At 44.0% G+C, this 9,361-nt stretch overlaps 1 pseudogene; it reads right to left on the bottom strand.

Moving 5' to 3' along the window:
* Window positions 1-7,382: 7,382 nt before the first annotated feature.
* On the bottom strand, window positions 7,383-7,502 carry LOC134943853 (5S ribosomal RNA; annotated as a pseudogene).
* Window positions 7,503-9,361: the final 1,859 nt, after the last annotated feature.

Genomic DNA, 9,361 nt, shown 5'->3' with positions numbered 1-9,361 from the left:
CAATCAGCAGTGTTCAAAGTCTAATTAAGAAGTGGAAAATGAGGGATTCTGTGGAAACCAAATCACGGTCAGGTAGACCAACAAAAATTTCAGCCACAACTGCCAGGAAAATTGTTCGAGACGCAAAGAAAAATCCACAAATAACTTCAGCTGAAATACAGGACTCTCTGAAAAAAAGTGGTGTGGTTGTTTCAAGATGCACAATAAGGAGGCATTTGAAGAAAAATGGGCTGCATGGTCGAGTCTCCAGAAGAAAGCCATTACTATGCAAATGCCACAAAGCATCCAGCTTACAATACTCCAAACAGCACAGAGAGAAGCCTCAAAACTTCTGGAACAAAGTCATTTGGAGTGATGAGACCAAAATTTAACTTTTTGGCCACAACCATAAACGTTATATTTGGAGAGGAGTCAACAAGGCCTATGATGAAAGGTACACCATTTCTACTGTGAAACACAGAGGTGGATCGTTGATGTTTTGGGGATGTGTGAGCTACAAAGGCACTGGAAACTTGGTCAAAATTGATGGCAAGATGAATGCAGCATGTTATCAGAAAATACTGGAGGAAAATTTGCACTCATCAGCCCGGAAGCTGCACATGGGACGTACTTGGATGTTCCAACATGACAATGATCCAAAACACAAGGCCAAGTCGACCTGTCATTGGCTACAACAGAATAAAGTGAAGGTTCTGGAGTGGCCATCTCAGTCTCCTGACCTCAATATCATTGAGCCACTCTGGGGAGATCTCAAACGTGCAGTTCATGCAAGACAGCCCAAGAATTTACAGGAACTGGAGGCTTTTTGCCAAGAAGAATGGGCAGTTTTACCATCTGAGAAAATAAAGAGCCTCATCCACAACTACCACAAAAGACTTCAAGCTATCATTGATATTAAAGGGGGCAATACACAGTATTAAGAACTGGGGTATGTAAACTTTTGATCAGGGTCATTTGGGTAGTTTCTGTTGTCATAATGATTTAAAAAGAGTAAACACAGTTGTTTGACAATAAATGGCTTCATCCAACCACTAACCATGAGTGAAAGAAAAGTTTGTGAGTTATCATTCATATTCTCTGACAAATGGCCAGAAAATCACAAATTCTGCTAGGGTGTGTAAACTTATGAGCACAATAGTATATACACATAATATATAATATATTTGTCATTATCTTAGTAGGGGACCCACAAATGTGGGATTTTGAATTTTGGATAAGGGATACTCAACCTGTATATTAAAAGAACATTCACATTTAACAAACCAAGCACTTCGGCGACAGGAGTTGACTTTTTGTTGCTGAAGTTTTCGGTTTCTTTGGGCACACACAAACCAATTTTTTGGAAGGACTGCCTTCGATCATTAATAAGGGTGTTGATATGAACCTGATCAACACACACAAATTTTTTTTTACACACTATGACTCACAGTGCTTCTGGTAATGGTGGCAGCTACTTAACATTATTTTACAACCCAATGTGTGAACCTGAACAACACATACAAGATTGTTCTTAAAACACTACAGGACTAGATGCGTCATCACATCTAGAGTGATAAAATGGCGAGTGAAAAAGCTCCAGCCAACCAGCTTCTAATTGTCATTTTTCAAACACAGCCTGTTACATGGCAGTTAGGAGCTGATTGGCTGGTGCTTTTTACACTCTCCATATTATCACTCCAGGCGGTGACGCATCTAGCCTATGACTCACAGCAGCTCTAATAATGGTGGCACCTAATGAACATTTTTTAACAACACAATGTCTGAACCTGAACAACACACACAAGTTGTTTATTTTTTTAAACATGCTGGGGGCTATTCAATTAGCCCCGATAAGTCGGCGCGAGAAGCGGCTTATCAGGGATTTGTTTCACCTGCCGCAAAATCCCTGAAAACAGACCTGTTTTCAGATGAAAATGGGGCTGTTTCTACCTAAACCACACAGGATTCACTGGACCTGTGGTTTTCGGGTGTAAAGGATGTTTTTTTCTGGGTGCTAAAACATTGAAGAAACAGCCAGAATAATTGCCTGAAGCTTCTTCGTTGCTAATTGAATATCCCCGTTACTCACATCACACAAGTTATATTTATTTTGTATACACTAAAGCTTATATAACTACTGTACATAATTTTTAAAATCAGTTTTATTTACATTTTTTTTTAACATGATGCCTGCCCTAAACACACAAAACAGTGCCTCACGGTGCTGCAGCCCACAAATCACAGTGCCTCTTTGTTTTTTTAATGACATTTAATGACACATTGCTCCTGTAAGTTATGATAAGACAGAGCTCCAACTGGTGTGTTTTTTTTATATTAGACACAGTGCCCTTTTAAGTATTGTAATACAGAGTTCCTAATAATAAATTATGGCACAGTGCTTCTTTAATACAGTGCACCTACTGGCTTTTATTGACTTTGTCTTAAGTGCTCATGCACCAGTCCGACTCCTAAGAGTCCTAAAGGCGTTTAATATAATAATTATATTATATAGATATATATATATAACTATGCCTCCCCTCCTCTGTTTTATTCTCTCATATAGGTTTTTTATTTTTTATAGTCAGACAGTGCTGTCCTCAGCCCCACACCCTATGTGAAATAGAGCCTGAATCACAGACGGAAGGACATTTATGGAATCCAAGATACATGAGATCCGACATCATGAAGATGACGTTTTTCCTCGTTTTGAAAACCAAACCTGGTGACAAGCCCGAGATGGTGCTCAGATGTACATAGAAACAACAAGTTCAGGTATATCCAGAAAACAGAACCCACCCAGAAAGAGCAGTGTGCCTGAAACCACAGATAAGAATTATGTATGTGAGCTGTTAATCACCATATACATCTAACAAATTAACATCCGGTACAAGCTGCTGTCAGCAGATGTTCACAAGCCTACAGTACATGCAGGGGCGGATCCAGAAGAAAATGATAGGGGGGGCACCATGGAAGGGGAAGTACATTTGCGTGCGGCTTCGGTGCATGTGAAGTGGCGCTTCTTATACAATGCCCACAGTTGTAGCGCTCATTATGCAATGTCCACTGTACTGGTAGTGCCCCTTATATAGACCCCATAGTAGTGGTGCCCCTTATGCAATGCCCCTATTGCCCCCAGTAGCAATGTTGCCTGTAGTAATGCCCGCAGTCATATAGTGAGTGTGGCCAATTAAAATGAGACGTGATACACAGACATATGCCCCCAATAGTGCAGTGCCAAATCCACAATTGCCCCCACAGTGCCAGATCCACAAATGCCCCCACAGTGTCAGATCCACAAATGCCCCCACAGTGCCAGATCCAAAAATGCCCCCACAGTGCCAGATCCAAAAATGCCCCTACAGTGCCAGATCCAAAAATGCCCCTACAGTGCCAGATCCAAAAATGCCCCCACAGTGTCAGGTATACAAATGCCCCCACAGTGCCAGGTAAACAATTGCCCTCACAGTGCTAGGTAAACAATTGCCCCCACAGTGCCAGGTATACAATTGCCCTAACAGTGCCAGGTATACAAATGCCCCCACAGCAGGTATACAAATGCCCCCACAGCAGTTCTGCAGCTGTTTACCGCTGCTGCTGCTGCTTCTCTGCCCGGCTGGCTCTGAGGGTGTCAGGAGGAGAGCGCGGCTATGTCTGGCGGCGTGTAGGACTTCAAACTAGCCGCCAGTTCGTGAGCCAATCAGAGCTCGCGGACCGGCGGCTCCTGATTGGCTGCTGGTCCGCGAGCTCTGATTGGCTCACGAACCGGCGGCTGGTTTGAAGTCCGCAACACGCCGCCAGATAGCTGCGCTCTCCTCCTGACAGCTGAGACACGCTGCCGCCGGACTGAGGGGCAGCGTGTCTCAGTGACACAAGCGAGGGGGGGACGGATGGGGCCACAAATGACAGGGGGGCACGGGCCCGAGTGCCCCCCCCTGGATCCGCCACTGAGTACATGTAGAGGTATTCTATTGAACAGATATGGGGGATACCGCACTGATCATAGATATTATGCTAATCAGCATGATAGGGCCAAAATTACAAAATTAGGAGGACCAAATTCCACTTGCTGTTCGTATTGGCGGTGCACCCTGAGTCAGTATGATGCTAAACTAGAACAAAAGAAGAAAGAAAGAAGTCTCTTTTTTGGTTGCACTCTTAGGAAAGTCAATAGTTGACTAGAATATGGAAAAATTAAAACATAGTATCTTTATTAATCAAAAATTTAAAAGTTAAACAGTTGGTATATCCAGATGATACATATAGAAAACAGACACAAAGGGGTAAATTTACTAAGATTCGTATTTTCCCGTTTCAGGTCAAAGTTCAATCACGAATGACATCGAAAGTGTAAAACTGCAACTTTTTGAATTTGTTACGATGGATTTACTAAGCTGTCGTATTCGGGTTTTTCTTTTCTTCCGATGTCGATGTCATTCGTGTTTTTTTTGTGTTTTTTACGGCAGTGATTAGCAAAACACTGCCGACTTTTTTACAATTAATCTCGGCCGGATCTGTGTGATCCGTGCTGGGGTTCTATTTTATTTATTTTTTTAATTAAACACTGTAAAATTTTAAAAAAAAATTGCGTGGGGTCCCCCCTCCTAAGCATAACCAGCCTCGGGCTCTTTGAGCCGATCCTGGTTGCCGAAATATGGGGAAAAAATTGACAGGGGTTCCCCCATATTTAAGCAACCAGCATCGGGCTCTGCGCCTGGTCCTGGTTCCAAAAATACGGGGGACAAAAAGAGTAGGGGTCCCCCGTATTTTTAAAACCAGCACCGGGCTCCACTAGCTGGACAGATAATGCCACAGCCGGGGGTCACTTTTATATAGTGCCCTGCGGCCGTGGCATCAAAAATCCAACTAGTCACCCCAGGCCGGGGTACCCTGGGGGAGTGGGGACCCCTTCAATCAAGGGGTCCCCCCCCCCAGCCACCCAAGGGCCAGGGGTGAAGCCCGAGGCTGTCCCCCCCCATCCAATGGGCTGCGGATGGGGGGGCTGATAGCCTTTGTTGTAAAAGAAAAGATATTGTTTTTAGTAGCAGTACTACAAGTCCCAGCAAGCCTCCCCCGCATGCTGGTACTTGGAGAACCACAAGTACCAGCATGCGGCGGAAAAACGGGCCCGCTGGTACCTGTAGTACTACTACTAAAAAAATACCCAAAAAAACACAAGACACACACACCGTGAAAGTATAATTTTATTACATACATACACACATACATACATACTTACCTTATGTTCCCACGCAGGTCGGTCCTCTTCTCCAGTAGAATCCAAGGGGTACCTGTTGAAGAAATTATACTCACGAGATCCAGGGGTCCAGGGTCCTCGGGGAATCCAGGTGTAAACCACGTACTTGAAAAAAATAACAAAACGGACACTCGAGCCACGCACTAAAAGGGGACCCATATTTGCACATGGATCCCCTTTTCCCGACTGCCAGAAACCCACTCTGACTGATGTCTAAGTGGGTTTCTTCAGCCAATCAGGGAGTGCCACGTTGTAGCACTCTCCTGATCAGCTGTGTGCTCCTGTCCTCACTGACAGGCAGCACACGGCAGTGTTACAATGTAGCGCCTATGCGCTCCATTGTAACCAATGCTGGGAACTTTCTTGCTCAGCGGTGACGTCACTTTAGGTCAACCGCAGGGCAGAAAGTTCCCATCATTGGTTACAATGTAGCGCATAGGCGCTACATTGTAACACTGCCGTGTGCTGCCTGTCAGTGAGGACAGGAGCACACAGCTGATCAGGAGAGTGCTACAACGTGGCGCTCCCTGATTGGCTGAAGAAACCCACTTAGACAGAAGTCAAAGTGGGTTTCGTGCATTCGTGGAAAGGTGACCCATGTGCAAACATGGGTCCCCTTTCAGTTCGTGGTCGGGACACCGTTTTGTTATTTTTTTCAAGTACGTGGATTACCCCTGGATTTCCAGAGGAGCCTGGACCCCTGGATCTCGTGAGTATAATTTCTTCAACAGGTACCCCTTGGATTCTACTGGAGAAGAGGACCGACCTGCGTGGGAACTTAAGGTAAGTATGTATGTATGTATGTATGTGTGTATGTATGTAATAAAATTATACTTTCACGGTGTGTGTGTCTTGTCTTTTTTTGGGTATTTTTTTAGTAGTAGTACTACAGGTACCAGCGGGCCCGTTTTTCCGTCGCATGCTGGTACTTGTGGTTCTCCAAGTACCAGCATGCGGGGGAGGCTTGCTGGGCCTTGTAGTACTGCTACTAAAAACAATATCTTTTCTTTTACAACAAAGGCTATCAGCCTCCCCATCCGCAGCCCATTGGATGGGGGGGGACAGCCTCGGGCTTCACCCCTGGCCCTTGGGTGGCTGGGGGGGGGGACCCCTTGATTGAAGGGGTCCCCACTCCCCCAGGGTACCCCGGCCAGGAGTGACTAGTTGGATTTTTGATGCCACGGCCGCAGGGCACTATATAAAAGTGACCCCCGGCTGTGGCATTATCTGTCCAGCTAGTGGAGCCCGGTGCTGGTTTTAAAAATACGGGGGACCCCTACTCTTTTTGTCCCCCGTATTTTTGGGACCAGGACCAGGCGCAGAGCCCGATGCTGGTTGCTTAAATATGGGGGAACCCCTGTCATTTTTTTTCCCATATTTCTGCAACCAGGATCGGCTCAAAGAGCCCGAGGCTGGTTATGCTTAGGAGGGGGGACCCCACGCAATTTTTTTTTGAAAAAATAAGCACTTTCCCACCCCTTCCCACTGATATACATGCACGGATCTCATGGATCCGTGCATGCCTATCCAATCACGAATAAAAAAAAAAGGTCTGTTTTTTTTTAGCACTTTTTTACGAGTTGTAATTTTTCACGGCAGTGTTTGTTTGTTTTTTGCTTTGCACTTCTTAGTAAATGACAGAGATTCATACTTAAACAGCCGCGTTTTGACCGATGGTGTATTCATTCGTAATTTTTTACTTGGACTTGCAAAAAATTACGAATGCCCTCATCTCTGCCGTGATTAGTGTTTAGTAAATTACCGAGATGACACTTTGATGAAAAAACGGCATCTCGGTCAAAATCGGGAGCTTAGTAAATTTCCCCCACAGTTTAAAAAGTTGCACATCTGTGATGTCTAGAATGCAAATAATACAAGAGATAATCTCATATAGACAAAATCAAAAAATATGTTGTCAAAATATTAATCAATAAATGCCCTCATAGGTTTGCTCACGGGTATGCTCACAAAGAATATTCTTCATAAATAATAACCATAAGAAGTTCATAAATATAAAGGTTATGAAAAAATATTTTTTAGGTGAAGAAAATAATCGTACAAGGTTATCTGGAAGAATAGAGAAAAGGCAAATAGAAAAAGTTGCAAATCTGCTGTCAGTGTTAGGCACAGAGTCTGCCAATCACTTAAACCTCTACTAAACTTAGTCTTCCCAGGAGGTCCCCCATCCAAGTACTGACCAAGCCCAACACTGCTTTGCTTCCAAGATCGAACGGAGTCAGGCGTTTACAGTGTGGTATGATAAGTAGGGGTATCAATACCCATTATATTCTGGGATAACTGATGAGAGTTCACATAATAGAGAGTATGTGGACAGTGTGTCCGTGGTCCAGGTGGCTGATACTGGTGGGGCCGCAGATTGAATCCACAAATTAGATCTCACAGCAGCGGAACTGATGGCGGCATGTACCCGTGGTCCAGGAGGCTGACGATAGCGGGGCTGGCAGCAGGCTGAAAGGTCTGATGGCAGCGGAACTGACGCAGGTGTATACCTGTGGTCCAGGAGGCTGGCGGCAGGCGGAAGATGCATTTCGGCTGTTACTCAGGCTTGATCACTTCCTGCCTCATGACTGTGAGTACCCGGAACTTTAAGCTACACTTGTGCCCATCCTCATTCAATCAGTGAGTGAGATATAACTGGATGTTTGAGGTTGCTAGGTAACCAGAATACACAGTTCATCATGGAGGCTGCTCATACTGATTCATACAAGTGATCAAGCCCAAGTGATGGGCGAAACGCGTCTTTTGCCTGCCGCCGGCCCCGCTATCAGCCTCCTGGACCATAGGTATACACCACCGTCAGTTCCGCTACCATCAGACCTTTCAGCCTGCTGCCAGCCCCGCTATCGTCAGCCTCCTGGACCACGGGTACACGCCGCCATCAGTTCCGCTGCTGTGAGATCTAATTTGTGGATTCAAACTGCGGCCCCACCAGTATCAGCCACCTGGACCACGGACACACTTATACCTCTGGCTTCTCACCAGATCTGTTTACTACCAGACCAGACATTTTCGGATTCGGACTACGGGTAATTGCCAGCCAAGTCCCGTCCTACGGCATATTTATGATTGGGAATTGTTATATGCATTGACTTAATTGCACTGACCCATAAGAACTAACTACAGTATTTACTGTGTATAGGACAGAGTCTCTTTTTAGAGGACCAGTATAGGGGTTATTTACTAACCTGTCTTTATTTTTACACCTTGCCCTTTCATATATTTTTTTTGTGTATCCATGTTATACTCTATGTATAGCTGTTTTCATCTACCCTGCAGGACATCTGTTGAACCCTTTTTTCACATCACTGGCAATATTTACGGACTCTTTATATCCACCGAATAAATTCCAGCACATGTATCTGTGGATCCGGATTTGACCCCGTTTGCAACTTGGATCTCCGGCAATTGAGATACCTAGGGGACTATTTCTGAAGGATCTGGTAATATTCATCTTCAAATGAACTTGTGAGCATATGTGGAATTGAGCCCTAGCCAGAATCTGTGGTTTATAATAACTACTAAAAGGGTAAACCAGTGGTACCTGAATTTATGATATCTAATGTTTTATATTACAGGTTGAGTATCCCATATCCAAATATCCGAAATACGGAATATTCCGAAATACAGACTTTTTTGAGCGAGAGTGAGATAGTGAAACTTTTGTTTTCTGAAGGCTCAATGTACACAAACTTTGTTTAATACACAGTTATTAAAAATATTGTATTAAATGACCTTCAGACTGTGTATATAAGGTGTATATGAAACATAAATGAATTGTGTGAATGTAGACACACTTTGTTTAATACACAAAGTTATAAAAAAATATTGGCTAAAATGACCTTCAGGCTGTGTGTATAAGGTGCATATAAAACATAAATGCATTCTGTGCTTAGATTTAGGTCCCATTGCCATGATATCTCATTATGGTATGCAATTATTCCAAAATACGGAAAAATCCGATATCCAAAATACCTCTGGTCCCAAGCATTTTGGATAAGGGATACTCAACCTGTATCTTCTTTTTACAAACTGAGGACCAGAAAACCTCTTTTTTATGAATGTTAATTAATTGCATTTGTATTTTACTGTGTATGGTGAAATTGGCCC

Source organism: Pseudophryne corroboree, chromosome 1 (genome assembly GCF_028390025.1).
Source record: "Pseudophryne corroboree isolate aPseCor3 chromosome 1, aPseCor3.hap2, whole genome shotgun sequence".
Lineage (NCBI taxonomy): Eukaryota > Metazoa > Chordata > Amphibia > Anura > Myobatrachidae > Pseudophryne > Pseudophryne corroboree.
This window is presented reverse-complemented; position numbering and strand designations above follow the sequence as displayed.